This window comes from Protomyctophum parallelum (genome assembly GCF_964188405.1).
Source record: "Protomyctophum parallelum genome assembly, chromosome: 3".
Classification (NCBI taxonomy): Eukaryota; Metazoa; Chordata; class Actinopteri; order Myctophiformes; family Myctophidae; genus Protomyctophum; species Protomyctophum parallelum.
Window position 1 is genome coordinate 32,277,303 of NC_139698.1, and position 16,547 is coordinate 32,293,849.

The following is a 16,547-nucleotide window of genomic DNA, read 5'->3' on the forward strand; positions in this document are numbered from 1 at the left end:
GCCACCATTATGCTGAAACATAATAAAACGCCTATATTTTTGACTAAACAAGGTTGAAATATATAAAATAAAAAAATATAATATAAAATAATATAAATATATATATACTTTTATGTTTTCATATATGGGGAATACAATTCAATATTCTGATTTGAAATCAAGTGTGAGGAAATTGCTTAAAATTCATACATATTGTGAAACTTGACATTTATTGGCGAATATTTTTCCAACCAACTTTATGCAATAATTGATGTTCCCAATAAGTACATAACGTGTACAAGGTAACCAACTCCATAATACTTGTGAAGAAACTGCTTAAAAATAATATTGCATGCCTGTGGTATAAACTGATGGCCTAACTTCATATCAGCCACAAACGGCTTTCTGCTTCTCTATGAATGGTGAATGGTTTCCCCATATGTAGCCATGGTTGGACCACCTCCACATTTAACAGTATACAACATAAATGATACACAACCAACAGACAACTAATTTAACATTTGGCCCAGACCGGCCCACCAGAGGGTCAGCCCACCGGGCACATGCCTGGTATGTCCTGTGGCCAATCCAGGCCTGGATGTAGCCCAGGGCATGCTCTAATCATTTAGTTAGGGCACCCAAGTCAGCGACCTTCGGGGTCGCCACAGCAGCCAAATCCAATATGGCCACCAAATATAAACGGTCTGGGCTGTAATGTTTAATTCAGATGATCAACATATGCAAACTTGTGTATTTCACATGTTTAGACAATTAGACACATAATAGTTGAAATACTTTTCTTTATGATTGGAGATTGGGTGGACACCTAATTCGTATATTTCCGAGATGGCAGTTATAGGAAGATTTGTTATACCTAAGTCTTCCTATAACACTCTTGGTAAACTTGGTGTATTATGATGATTCAATCTATCTAGACTAGAGCACTTTAATTTGCTTATTATTACCAATACGGTCACTATTCACCAAAATCTATTGTACATTTTAGCCCAGATTGAGTAAAGCTCAAAACAAACAACCTATGCAATTTTCAGATATTGAAACAATAACATAAGTAAGTAAGTATAGTTTTGATACAGCTAACATATTAACATTGTTTAGAATTTAAACAATATGTTTAGATCAGACCAGCAATCTTTGATACTTCGCCACACGCACACATGCACGCACGCGATTGATTCATGTACACCTAATAATGTCTGGTACTTTCTTCTTCTAAGTAACTGTATAAGCAAGTTTTTGGGATTATCAGTGATGAGCTCATGGATGATGACATGTAGGGTTAACTGCTGCTTTGTAACAAGAAAAATGTGCTCTCAAACTAACCTGGATTAAATTTTGAAACCATCCTGAAAAGGACACAAAAATTGTTCTGTACCTGGCCCATGCTGGGGCCAATGGCCATAAAGGCATTTGTCTATCAATTGTAGTTCTTGCAATCCACTTATTTGAGACATTAAACATCACACAGCTGGATTGGCTTTGGCTGCGGAAATAACTACTGGGACATTCCTGTTCATGATATCTGCAATGCTCTTGGTCTCCAAAAGTCACTGGCTTTGCCTCTCTTCTATGTGCTAACAGGCTGTGAATAGGCAGTTTTGGAGGCAACACTGGATCTGACAGGCAACCTACAGTATAGTTGCCCTCACCTTGGAGCCTGTGCAGATCAACTCTGATGTCCAGCGACTCCTTCATCTGCGTCTTCAGCTATCTCGATTCCCCATACAGTACATCTAGCGATTCTAGCCAGTTGTGTTTTCCACATCAACATCTTTCTTTAGCACAACCATGTGGTTGCAGTGGCAAATCCCATCCCCCTGCTATTGTGTCTGCATGGTTGTCATATTCATGATTTCAGTATATGGGACTCCATAACAGTAAGTAGTACAAGTAAGTAGGTCAAAGTGCCTTCTTATCAGAGTCGGAGGTGCCCAGGATCAAAGCCATGGCATAGTCATAGAGGGTATGCACAGGACATCATCATCATACCCGGAAGTTATGCGGGAACGCCTACTGAGTGGGAAAAATAAACACTTTCTGGCCTTGACAGCTCATACCTCCAAACAGAAATCTGATTGCATTAAACAACGTTAAACTCACTTTGCCACTCAATTTGCCACTCACTTTATGCATGCACATACTCTATTGTGGTTGAAAGGTGAGTGCTCTACTGAAATTAGGTATCCAGACACACCCAATCATAAAGATAAGTATTCCAAAATGTTTCTTATCGTCAAACATCCTGAAATGGACACCAAGTTTGCATTTGTAGCTCATCTGGTTCAGAAGTTATAGCCAAAACCATTTTCAGGTGGCAGCCATATTGGATTTGGCCAATATGGCAACTGTGAAGGTCATCGGCTCAGGCCCCCTAGCTAAATCATTAGAACATGCCCTGGACTACATCTGGGCCAAATATGGTGCTTTTAAACTGATTAGCACGACATATCCCTAAGGTCCTGGACTAAAGAGGACAATTGTCACTATAAATTATATAAAACTGTTTTCTTCACAATTGATCTTAAATCAGAATATTTCATTGTATTCCCCATATATGAAAACATAAAAGAGGATATTTCAGTCTATTTTCTACCATGTTTATTATGTTTCAGCATAGTGGTGGCCGCCATCTTTAAATGGTCCATTTTGAGGGCTTAGCATCCATTTTTGAGCTTGGCATACAGCATACTGCTGCCATTTATTGAGAAATTAGGACCTAATTCATGCCAGCATTTTTTTAATTTGAGCTCTTATTTTGAAAAGCCACATTTTGCCTCAACCGGAAGTGAGCTTATCCCTGCCAGCTTTACGTTGCCAAGACAACCTTTGTTTACATGATCGAAAAATGCCGGTACATTTTTGCACTCCACAACGTCGGCTCGTGCCGTCAAAGAAACGCTGTTTTGACCAAAAATGCCATCTGGGACAAGGAATAGGAGATACAGGCGATTGAAAGAAACGGATAGAATGGATTCTTATGGCGACGGTGAATTAATATGAACGATCCAGTGCAGTGCTAACAACAGTGCTAGCTAACCGGCTAACGTGAGTAGCATTATGGCTTGATCAATCATATGCACTAATAAAGGGCAATTGCCGAAGGGCTTCGGCAATGGCAGCAAGCGTTAATATCAAATTAATGCTTCAATTGCCGAAGGGCTTCGGCAATGGCAGGAAGACGGTTAATACCCCTAGAAAACATGTATGCCATAAATTAACACGATTTGCCTTCGGAGTTCATATATTTGGGAAAGTGACCCAGACTAAAGGGAGAGTGTGCAGGAAAACACCCCAGCATCACTATAGAGGGGATGCTAGAGGGGGAAAAGGCCAAAACTATAGATATACCTGTATATATTTTTTACATTTTTGGCTTAAAAGTTGTCTATACGACCTTTAAACAGACACACTGGACGTCTGGATGAAGAAAAAGGCAATGGCAGTGGGAGATAGTGCTGCACAATTATTCATGCAGCACTAGTTGGCTGTCCAATTAATTTTAGTTACTCATGTTTTTTGTTTGTTATTTTAATAAAATTAGAATAGTGTTAAAATCGTCATCTCAATTCTTGTGGAAGAAAATCGAGATTCACATTTGAAGAGAAAGACACATGGAGTGATGTATCAACAAACCGTCATTTGTTGATACATGCCTGGGGTTCCATGGGTCATTCCATTCCTTATGGACAGAGTTCATGGGACATACCTCTACTGTTGTAAGGGTGGAGAAGGTTCTTGGTCACAGGAGCGGAGGTGCTGACCAGCTGGTATAATCCAGGGTTTGGTCTTGGCTATATCTTTACCTTTACGGACAAGTTAATAAAACTTAAACTGAAAGGCTTAGTTTAGATTCTCAAACAGCCTAGATAGAAAATGATAATCTGACAGACACGGTGCTGGCAATATGCCTTATATAAGGAGGGGATGACGTCACAACTAGGTAGGCGTGACATCAGCCCTGACAACTGTGCTGCACAATTAATCAAAAAAAGAACTCGATCTCGATTCTGACACACGTGCGATCTCATTTCTAAAATTATGGCAACTCTATGACGTCATGTTGAATTAGTGTATTATTGTTTTACAGGAAAAATGACCAATCAAACACTCCGCTCCAACCACTCCATTCCAGTACTCCGCTTCAGCACTTTGTTCCATCCAACGTGGTCATAGCAGTGTTGTTTTGCTACAGACTGCAGCCAGCCACTATAGCCAGCACTATGCTGGCTGCTGCTCCTCCTCCAAGCAGAACGCAGAGCAGAGCAACGTACTACCACACGGCAATGTATGGTAGTATTATACATTAAAAAACAGCAGTGCGGAAAAAAAGAGAGATTGATTCACTACCGTGGCAACAACAGCAGCAAAGTTACTCTTTAGCTCCAACCATGCAAGCTAATCTTTAGCATCGACAATTATCTTAGACTAGAGACGAAACAGCTGACAGCTGAGCATGCCGAAATGCTCATCTTCTTTAAAAATCACACCCGTGTGAACTGAGTGGTGCAACTCCTCTCTCTCATTAGCAGGCAACAGTGCAGCACTATCTCTCTGGCACAACAGCGCCCCTACTGGTACCAATAGTCATTCTGGTGCTCATAGCCACATACATAGGCGGACACATAGGTGAACACGGACATTGCCGTTCCTTGGAGTGGTTGCACCACTCAAAAACTATATAAATATATAAACCGTTTTGGTTGACTAAGATGACCGCTGTTTGTCAATATTCATATTACAGAACATGCTATGATGCTAATGACTGCTTAAGTGCTAACAAAATGCACCAAATTCTTAAAAAGAACGGATGTCACTGTTTAGTGGTTACATAGTCGAACACAGACAGCTGTGTAGGACAGTGCACGGTTTTCAAAGTGGGATCAGGGGTCCCCAGCTAAATGATAGATAAAAACCAAATGGAATATCAGGGTCTGTACAAATGGACATTGATTTTAATATATAAATACAATTATAATTTATATCTTGATCGGGGGCCCAGAGATATAAATGGCTTTAAATGGGGGTCATCATCATCCTTCGACTGTCGTTGAGATCCTAGATGCCACGTCTTTCCATCGGGTCCTGTCAGCCATTGCTGCTCCCAGTGAATGAAGTTGAAATTAAAATGATGTGAATCACTGCTAGATCCATATACACACAGCTGCTGAATTGAGGCAAATTAGTTTCAAAACTGTAAATATTCAGAAAAAAACCTGATCAATGTGCATTATCCACATTTGAAGTGAGTAGGCTCAAGTTGGTAAAAAAATTAATGGGTCAGTTATTCTCAACCTACTGTTGTGGTCTGTGGAACTCGTTTGTTGACTACTATTAATACAAAAAACGTGCTACCTGCCAGATATAATATCAGACACATTTTGAATGATTTACAGGCTAAAAACAATAAATATTTTCTTTGGAAAAATGAGAATTGTGTGAGAATCGAGATCTCAATTCTTGTAGAGGAAAATCAAGGTTCACATTTGAGCAAGAAATCACCTTTACAGCTCAATTACGAGCTCAAAATAACTACCGGTACTTACTAAGCTGGTTTTATTCAGCAGAATTATCACAGATATTATGTCCACACTTGAATCTCTGAGGCAATTGAGAAGGGAGGTCTTAATGTCTTTTTCTTTGGACTTTGCACTGCTTAGTGTGTTCCAGACACTTATACATTATTCTAATGAGTGCCGTGTTTAATAGGACAATAACAGATAATAGAACTGTGATATGATAAACATCCGTATGGAAAACAATTGCAGTTTTATTTTTTCATGTTCAAAATTTGTCCTCAAACGAAGCTTTGAATATTCAAATGTTTTGGGTCAGCCCTACTAGTCGACATTAACGCTTGTCCCACTTGTTCTGACAAGCAATATATCTTCAAGTAACTTTCTGTCAATGACGTATCTAAATCTCAACTCTTAAGCACCAATTTACACAGCCTACAACGTTTAAGATGGAGGTCCTCTTAACATAGAAAAGAGCTTTATTATTAACCAAACACAAAACGAATGAAGCCAACAAAATAAACAGTGGGTTAGACGTTTTAAACACCCACTAAGTAATTTTCCTGTTGTGTCGACAACCAGCTTAAACATAAACCTGGTCAAACTCACTACAAACTAAACATGTTTGCACCTCAGGCTCCGGTCTTGACCCATGACCCAATAGTCACACACTGGTTGTCTGTATACAGGAGATGACACACCAAGCCGATGTGGAACCAGTGAATAGCGTTTGTGGCTGGCAGCAATCTGTTGTAGAATGTGTGTACACCAACGTAGTGGTAGTGAGGTATCTGCATGGACCGCTCACAAATTTCAAATATTGAATTGCAGATGTGGGACAGGGGGTCGAACCGGGAAAATATTTGAACAGCCACACATGAGAACAATAGAGAGAGAGACAGAGAGGCACACACTTCATGGAAGCACTCACTTCTGACAAAAGAAGGCCATGATTGATCATGGAGATTTGTTAATTGTATTAGCTTTTAATATAGTGAGTTTGGTGTGTCAGGGCCATAATTCTCTAGCTTCCAGGGTTAGGCTATGTGAGTGAAAGTGCATGGCAAACCACCCACAGTGTGTGTGGCATACAGTGTGGTCCGGTCCCTTGCTGCTACTGGCATGGTGGCTGTGCAGTGTGCACATTCTGCACAATGTGAAACGCCTTACCTTATTTAATACTACGGAAGCTCGGCAGGGAGATAAAACAGTGGGGCTGGAAGATAGAGATTCATTCACAGACAGCCAAGCAGAGTCTGAAGTGAGTGGTGCGGTACGGTACGGTACTCCTCCCTGGCCTCTGTAAGTGTGTGTTTGTTTACTGGCTGGTGTTGCAGAACTTGCAGCACGGACACGTACGTACGTACACATACACGTACGTACGCATATACACATAGCTCCGCATAGAAGTGGCGCTAGCACCACTCAAAAACAAGCACACACATACAGCATGTGAGCAGTGAAATGCAGAGCGGCTGATCTGAGGCAGTGCCATCAGTCGGTCAGTGTCCACTCGGGCTGCATTCCTAGCCTGCCCGTCTCCTGTGTAATGCTGCCTCTATGCACATTCCTGGCCCTCTATGGGGCTAGGGACAGTCAATACATTAACACGGCTCTAACTGCAACACACACACATTGATGAACACACGCACGTGCGCATCAACCCCTGGCAGGCCAGCACAACAGCAATTGACTGATGTGGGCTGGCAGCCTGGCAGCCAAACAGTTTCCCTTCCTCCTTTCTCTCTCTTCACCCAAGTGCAGAGCAAGCTGCAAGCTGTGGGTGTGGTCGATGTCTGTGTTTCTATGAGGGACTTAAACCTTGTGCAAGTGTATTCTGTGGACAAAGACATTTAGATTAAATTACCCCTCTGACAACAATTAAGAAAACCTAAGAAGGTGGTTGACCAGCACACACTGTTAACTTGACAAGAGAGGAATTGGAGCAAAGGCTATAAATTACAAATATAGCTATCATAGTTGCCAAGTCTGCTTATTATATATTATATGCTGGTTTTTCCTGTAAGGTCACTTGTAAATACTAGTATTTTCTGGTATTTACCGTTTCAAAGTAGTTGCTTATTTGGGCATGAATCCTATAATTGTCTAAAACAACGTTAGACAATTAAGTTTCACTGAGCTCCATAGTCTGCCATGTTGCAGGATCCATCCACAACCTAACCTCAGGTTACCAGGCTTTCAGAAAGAGCAGTCTACAACAGCATTCACTCCTTCCCCCATGCACGTGCAGTCGTGCGCACACGCACGCACGCACGCACGCACGCACACACCCTCCATACTCGTTTCTCAGGTGGAATCTTGAAACATTGATAGCTATAAATTATCACCTAGTTTTAACGCAAGTCTCGGATAAGCAAAATACCTCCGAAAATATTAAGGATTTAATACTGTCCTGTTTATCCTGAGACTCAGCAACATCACAAGCATATACTGAAATTCTGAAAACAAAACAAAGGGAAGACAAAGCTTACTACAGCAGTGTTACTGATAAGTGCTAACAGGGCTGTTGAAGGCATGAGAGGCAAGGTAGCGAGCAGAAGAGGAAAAGTTTCCAAATCCAAAAAAAGCCAGTATAGTTTCCTGCAGCCTCCCTCCCTCCTCCTCCGACCCCCTCTTCTTTTCCTCCCTCATTTTACTCCAGAGGGGAGGAAATGAGGTAAGCACCCTGGCATTCCTGCTCAGCTGAGAGAGAGAGAACTTAAACAACCAGAGAGAGCGTGTGAAAGAGACAGGGGGGGACGAAGAGGAACAATTCAGTAAAATGAGAATGGATAGAGATTTGTTTTGCCCGTTATCTCCATGGAGGTTTCCTCCTTCCATCCATCCAGTCTGGGAGAGCAGGGACACTAGTTTAGCCTCTTCAGTTCACACCCACACACAGGCCGGAGCTTTACGAGTCCTCTAATAAATTAGCAGCCGCCCTGGAGATCCCCTGAGTACTTGGTCTTCACAACCCCACCCCAATACAGACGTTCTGTATGTTGGGATGGGCTCCAGTAGTGGGGCTTTCCCTGACTAAATGTTCAGGAAATCTTAGGCTCAAAACATTCTTCTTAAAGTATATTGGGCAAAATGATAGCAATCAAATCGGCCTGTGTCAACAAACGCTAGCACGGTTGTAATATATATATATTCAATGTGCGTTGTGATGTCACTGTGGGGATAATAACCCACCCACCCACCCATATTTAACTTGAGCTATGGAAGATGGAACAGAAGAAACAAATGGTAAAAAAACCTAATCAGACTAATCATCCTATTATTGCCTGCCAAGTGCTAATAGACACCCACGTTGCAACACATCAAGTTAACAATTTCAGGCAACACATCTTAGCTCAGCTTTGTGTAGCTCAAAGCATCTGCATACTTATGTTACCTACTAGCAAAGTATTCTTCTGGGCATGACATACTATGCAAACATTCGTAAAGAATAGGTGATGTACTGTACAAGCTCACAATGTATTCCAAGTTCACAACTTTTTGAACTTGTAGATCGGCTAATATCAGCTAAGAGATTTGGTGCAGAGGAAAAAAGGATGGGCCTTTTAGAGACAGTAGGTCGCAGATTACTATGAAACCCTGCAAAACCTGTCAGTCTGTCCGTCGATTTGTCACGCCACCATATATGGCTGTCAGTCCGTCACGTCTCATGACATGCTCCATATGGCGTCCTCCATATATGAAGATCCCAACACTGACCTCATCAAACCCTGGATAGCCAATTATCCATACATGGAGAAGACTGGATCATCACCTAGATCTGCATATATGGAGCCGACCAGCAACTCTACATCTGACCTCAGACCTCAATATATGGAGCTGACCTGTTCTGATATTCCATGTGTGAGTGTGTGTGAGAGTGAGTGAGTGATAGAGATATGTTACAGATTTTGTGTTGTATTGTTCCAATAAATTTCACAATAATTTCCACAGAAAACCAAAGTTTTATTATTATGCCTTTTTTATAAAAGTAAAGTAAAGTAACTAGTTACTTTCATAATGTAGGAACTAATAAAATAACTAGTTACTCTTTTAGAGCAGTAACTATAACTATAACTAATTACTTTTAAAAAGTAACTTGCCCAACACTGCTCAGGAGCTACAGTTATGTGGATGCCCTCTGTTGTGACAGTGGACAGGTGACTGGTATTTTCATCAACTACCCAACCCGAGAGATTTGTCATCCTCGAGTATGACAAAGAGATTGACACACAGATTATAACAAGGCAGGCGAGCAAAGGGGTAACTGACACCCACACTAGGAAATTCAAAGCCTCATCCAAAACACCTTTATGCCAATAAAGCTCCTTTGAATTGAGGGCCCACAGGTACTAGAACCGGAGTCTTAACACTTCCCCCCCCCCCCCCCCCCATCACAAGGGCGGGGATCATGTGGCCAGTGCCAGTCAAATGCGCAAAATACCAAAGAGAGTAGAATAAGAGATCCTCTGCAACCTAGGACAAATAAAGGATAAGGCACGGAGGTGCGGCCCGGTATCCTGCAGGAGGTTTACACATGCTCAGTGTAAACAGGAACTGCGATGATGGAGTGTTCCAGCAGAGGTGCTAGAGGTGCCTGAGAGTTGCTGACCCTGAACTGAAATAATAAAAAGGATATAAAAAAAGAGAATAGTACAACGATTTTGTTTTTATTTTAAAAAGTATATCAATTTCATAACTGTGGAATCTTTTTTGTGTATAACAGACTGAAAGATAAAGGATAAGTACATTTACTAAATGTTAATGTTGTTGAATATTTTCGTTTGTGGATTTTCCATGTTCTTTAGTCATGTGTCAAACTTTTATTTTTGTGAAATGACAAAGGAACATGGATACTGTTCAGGGTGACTGCTGTTTAATTCTCAACTGTTCTAGATCTCATTATTTACATCACAAGTTATGAGCTTTCTATCTAGCACCTCTGCTGGAACACTCCATCGTCGCAGTTCCTGTTTACACTGAGCATGTGCAATTGCAAACCTCCCGCAGGAGACCGGGCCGCACCTCCGTGCTCTATCCTCTTTATTTGTCCTAGTCTGCAACCAAGGAAGCTCTTAGAAGGAAGTGAAGTGGTCACGTGACTGGGCTGCGCCATGACACTTTCATGGACACTTTCACGGGAGCCAAACTACACCCGGAAGTTCGGCAGAATGCACTGGAGCCAATGAGAGCTCAGTGACCAGCTCATGAACAAACATTATTTATGAATGACTGAGACCTTTTGTAAAGTGATCGCTTCTGGAAAATAAAATAATTTTAGGCTGTCTTATTGTTTGATGTGCATACTAAATGTGATTCATTTTTTCAAAGAGCAGAGAGCAGCCCAGGCAGAAAACTTACTATGTGCTCTTCTATAAATACCTCTTCTTTCATATTCCTGAACCAATTATATGACAAAGCTCGCAATCGTTCATGTATAATGTTTGTTATGAGCTGTTTCAGCCGGCTCCATTCACTGCCATTTATTCATTGCACTACCGGTGTGAGTTTGGCTCCCATGAAAGTGTCCATGAAAGTGTCATGGCAAAGCCCAGTCACGTGACCACTTCACTTCCTTCTAAGAGCTTCCTTGTCTGCAACCAGGAAGTGTAGCCCCCGAGCATACACACAGTGTGGCCTCAGTTTAGGCTGCACTAGATGGTCGATGCGTTGTTTTCCTTCCGCGGATGTAAGAAGAGACCATATTGGTCCTTGCAGGCTGATGCCGTCAATGGCAATGCTGTTCCTTTCTCTAAGGCCCAAACTGCACCAATGATTATCCATGTAATTCCGTCACATACAACAAAATGGTTGTGAGTAGTTGCATGCGAGTGGTGACTAGTTGCATTGGTGTGACATGTCCTTAAAATTGTTTTGTTGCAAGGAGTTGTGACTAGCTGCATTGGTGCGGTTTGGGCCCAACAGGGTAGCACAAGAATGAGGTGATTTTCATTGGTAATAAATGACAACACCCTGATGGGTTGGCCAAGCCACCATCACCCAGGCCTGCAGCTATGTTTACCTAGAGGAGGCAATGGAGGTCACACACAGGTCCTAACAAACACAGAGGGAACATAGACCAGGTTGCCATGAGGTCCAAAATGACCTCTCCCTGGCTGCTAGAAGAACAGTGAGGGCTCTCTGATAGAATGAAAGCTACACTCTGGGCTCTCTGAAACACAAGGATGTCATCATTCTGGGTGGCTGTTTCCAGCACCAATAAAAACTATGTGTGTCACCTGCCGACAGGTTAAACGCAGAGTGTCCATTAGAAATGCATCAGAGCACAACATAATACATTTAAACTAAATTAAATTACATATAATATTATACTGTTAGCGCACCTATTTGTGACCCAGTGTAACACTGACACAAGTACTGCATCACTGTGCTGGCGGCCTGGTGCCCATATTAAATGATTAAAAAGAATGTCTAAACTGATTGTTGTCAAACATTCAATGCAGATTCAGAATCGTCAAATACTTCATTCACCTAAATGTCGGAACTGAGATGGATGTGCAAATACAAAAGTAATGCGTGAACTTTCCTCCTGATACCACTGTTATATCAAGTCAGTGATTGCATAGTCAATCTTTCATATTATCAATGAGTAACATTACTAATACTTTTGTCACCTCATGGCCAAATAAAAAATAAATTAACTACAAAAATCAGTTTAAAATCGAATAAAAGATTGGCCTTTTTTTATCCCACAATTTTGTAACCCATTTTTTCACCCAGTGTCAATTATTTAATGTAATCCTGGGCGCTACACTTCCTCTGCCAACCTGGCAGATTGGACATTAACAATGTTTTAATTATTCCAACATTTTTTTAAATCTTTGTTCATGTTGCAGTGTCGGTGTTAATAGTCTACTTGTGAATGAAAACACTAATAGTCTAGTCATGATCCCCACAATATCGATAAAGGCATAACGTTAAGATATATATATTTTGTCCAGCCCTCTGCATGTCACAGGGAAGCCACTGTCTTTCAGCAACCAAAGGTAAGGAATCGATGGTGTAAATCTTTGTTCATGTTGCAGTGTGGTGTTAACAGTCTACTTGTGAATGAAAACACTAATAGTCATGATCCCCACAATATCGATAAAGGCATAACGTAGTTAATATATATATATATTGTCCAGCCCTCTGCATGTCACAGGGAAGCCACTGTCTTTCAGCAACCAAAGGTAAGGAATCGATGAGTGAGAACAACATGAGCAGACTTCACTACAGGGTTGATAAATAATTGGGACACTTCCTTGGCGCATGTACAGTGTATGCATTGGATAGTCCGACTTTTCCTTTATCATGGTAGATACGAAAGTAAAAGTCAAACTCAGATAAAACACATAGGCCTAGCTATATGGTAGTTTTGATCCAACCAAGGCTAAAAAAAACAACAACACATACCTGCATACAAAAGCATCACATTAAGGTTTCCAGAGAGCTCAAGGCTCAATGAGAACAGAAATATGTCTATAACTGTAAACAAACATACAACCAGACAGGCTACGCCGCTAAGGCATGGTGGTTAATTGAACTGTATTGAACTTTTCCCCCCCATTAATTTAGGATTTGAGTGAGTAACTATAGTATGCAATGTGTTACGTACTCAGTTATCATATTTGGCTTAGAAAACTATTGCACTCGTGTTGACAATTACTGTATTATGTAACTTACTCACATGAAATAGAGAAAGGGGAAACACTTAAAATTGGGAGCAGCTGGCTAACATTTTATTGGATAGCGAGAAACAGGACATTTGGTGCCACTTCCAAACATATCCAGTGATTGACCTACTAAAAAGGTGATTTTGCGTAGCTAGTACCGCAAACACCATTTACAAAGTAATATGATGTTGTCTTATTACGTTCATTAGCATTCATTCCGAATTAACTGGCTAATGTTCGATTGTTATAAGTAGCGTTACAATGTCTTGAATGATCTCGGCGACTGTAGTCACTGTACTGTACGTTCAAATATAATATGACACTGATGATGTTGCGACGTGCCATTTAAACTGTGTGATATTATGATAACCGGGCAATATCCGCAGAGCTTGCTTTCTTCTTGGTGTTAATCAGAAAGAATGACATAGTCAGCTACAGCTAGCGTTAGCAAATATATTAAATGTTAGCCTAGCCATGTTAGCTGGGCTAACGCTAAAATGAAACGATGAAAACGTACCTTCGTTGCTACTGACACTTTCCTGGACGAAAAGAGTCAAACTGTGTTTTCTGTCTCCAACGTAGTTATGTTAATCCTTCGCGCCGATACTACAGTGTTGGCTAATTTTAGAGTTTCAGACGTTTATTCAACATTTTCTTTCGTTCGGTCGTCTTGTAGGTCCCAGCTCTCTTCTACTCCGCTTTGAAAGACAACACCGAGCTGGGTTCGTTGTCCGCTGTTCTCGTTGTATCTCATAAATTCAAATAGCATCGCGAGATCTCGACTCTGAAACACACAGCCGGCTGTCTAAGGTAGCGACACAGTCATACACACATACATCGATTAAAATGTCATGATTAACATGCAGGGAGGGAATGCATGAAAAGAAAGAAATAAACAACAATTTACAAATACGATTAACAGCCCTGTCTGTCTCTCTCTCTCTCTCTCTCTCTCTCTCTCTATGTGTGTGTGTGTGTGTGTGTGTGTGTGTGTGTGTGTGTGTGTGTGTGTGTGCGTCATCATCACTCCAGGTTGTGCAAGGTGGGCAGAAAGTGTGAGTCGACAGATCAGCACAATATGGATATAAATCACTGTTTTTAAATGTTTGCCAAGACATCTTTTTGAGTGGTGCAACCACTCCTACATCCAGCAAGCAGTGTACCTGTGTGTGTGTACCTGTATGTATGTATAAGTGAGCACGAGTATGTTACATATTTATACCAGTAGGGGGCACCAGAGATACAGAGAGTGTACCTGTGTGTGTGTGTGTGTGTGTGTGTGTGTGTGTGTGTGTGTGTGTGTGTGTGTGTCTGTGTGTGTACATGTATGTATAAGTGAGCACGAGTATGTTACATATTTATACCAGTAGGGGGCACCAGAGATACAGAGAAGAAATTGGAACGATACAGAGAAGAAATTGGAAGATACAGAGAAGAAATTGGACGATACAAATTGGAATGATACAGAGAACCAATAGACGGGAGTTGCACCACTCGGTTCACACTGGTGTGATTTTTCAAATTCTGGATGACTATTTGGCATAACCAGTAGTAAGTATGGCAGTGTTTGTCAGACATCTGTGTTATCAAAGCTTCAGGTCACGATGATCCCGTCATAGCAACAGATAAGATAAATAAAACCTATCATCCCTTGAATTAATTAATTGAACAGGTTTGTTATAAAATTCACTAATAGATTCCTTTATAGCCTAGTAGCCAAAAAGTGAACCCGGACATGTTGAGTACACCAAGGTTTTATGTTATAAATGTTTAGTATGGGTCCCCAGCATGTAGAAACTGCCGGATGCTAACTTGCATATTTTGAGCAATTTTCATAATTGGCATAATATGTGACCATACCATTAACAACCTATAGAAGGCAAAATATTCAACATGTCATTATGCTTTATCTAGCATGTGATGTGTCAAACTAGGGGGTTTTCATGATTCTGAATCCATTCCAAGCATTAGTTTAGCAAAAAAACACTCATTGGGCTTAAAACGGCCATGCCCACTTGCCCAAATGTGCTGACATCATCAATTTGTGATGACGGCATTGGCCGTTTTTAGGCCAATGAGTGTTTTTTCTTTTTGCAAAACTAATGCTTGGAATGGATTCAGCATCATGAAAACCCCCTAGGCCTAGTTTGACATGTCACATGCTACATAAAGCATGATGAAATGTTGAATATTTTGCCTTCTATAGGTTGTAATTGGTATGGTCACATATTATGCCAATTATGAAAATTGCTCAACATATGCAAGTTAGCATCCGGCAATTTCTACATGGGGATCCATACTAAACTTTTATAACATAAAACCTGTGTATTCAACATGTCCGGGTTCACATTCACAATGGGGCTCTATGGGCTGGCTACAATACTAGTATGAGATCAAGGATGAGTTGAACCTAACTACGAAAGTAATTTTACGGACAAATGTAAGTTGATTTAAATAGCCACAAAGGATACAAAGATCATGAAGCTCAATAATTAAATCACAAGAATGCAGGTAGTTTTGTATGATCCCAGAGATTAAAAAAGATGCAGTTACAAAAACTGCACTGCAACAGTCAGCCACCACTGAAATACAATCATATCTTCTTACAGAGCTATTATGAAAATATAAATGCCACAAATGACAAAATGTTTGCATTCAATAGGTAGTTGGGCTGCTTAATGCCTCAGTGAGTTAATCAATATCTGAAAAGACAGATGAGGAAGTGATAAATGACCTGTTGCATTTTTAACCATTATTGCCCAATATATCAACTGACATTTCTCAACTTCTTTACTTATACCACAAATGTCTAAACGTGTTATTTGTAGGAACTCCTAATAGGGAAGGACAAAAACTCCATGAAAGTTAAATCATGTGCTAGAAGGAATCTAGGGTAATCTGAGGATTTAATATTTTTTCAATAGATGCAGGTCATGTTAACTTATCACAAGTGCATGCACACAAGCCATTATTAGGCTAGAATGTATGAGAAGCTACACAATATCCTACGCTTAAAATGGGGATATATACAGTCTGAATTCTAAACAAAAATGGCACTATAAGTGGTTCTTTGTTCAGCTCATAATCACAGGGGAACATCTTTTGGTGCTATAGCATAGCACCTTTGTCAAATGGCACTATACCTATTATGTGCCTAAAAGCAGTAGAAAACCTACAAAACATCATTGAAAGAGGGATGAAAAATAATTTCACAGCCATAAAAGTTGGAAATACCACTCAATACTTCAGATTAAGTGGTATTTCTAATGTATATAATGTATATGTCGTATACATAAATGGAAGTGGAGCAGTTGGAATAACTGTTGAAGGAGTGGCTGTGGGGTAGTAACAGTAAACA

The 16,547-nt window shown here is 40.6% G+C and overlaps 1 protein-coding gene across 1 annotated transcript in view; it reads right to left on the reverse strand.

Annotated features, from left to right (window-relative positions):
- The window catches only part of rnf19a (ring finger protein 19A, RBR E3 ubiquitin protein ligase), a 53,855-nt gene extending 39,973 nt beyond the window's left edge, over positions 1–13,882 (reverse strand). Inside the window, exon 1 of the mRNA XM_083761620.1 lies at positions 13,707–13,882. The gene's annotated coding sequence lies outside the window, so the exon portion shown is untranslated. The remainder of the gene's footprint in view (positions 1–13,706) is intronic.
- Positions 13,883–16,547: the final 2,665 nt, after the last annotated feature.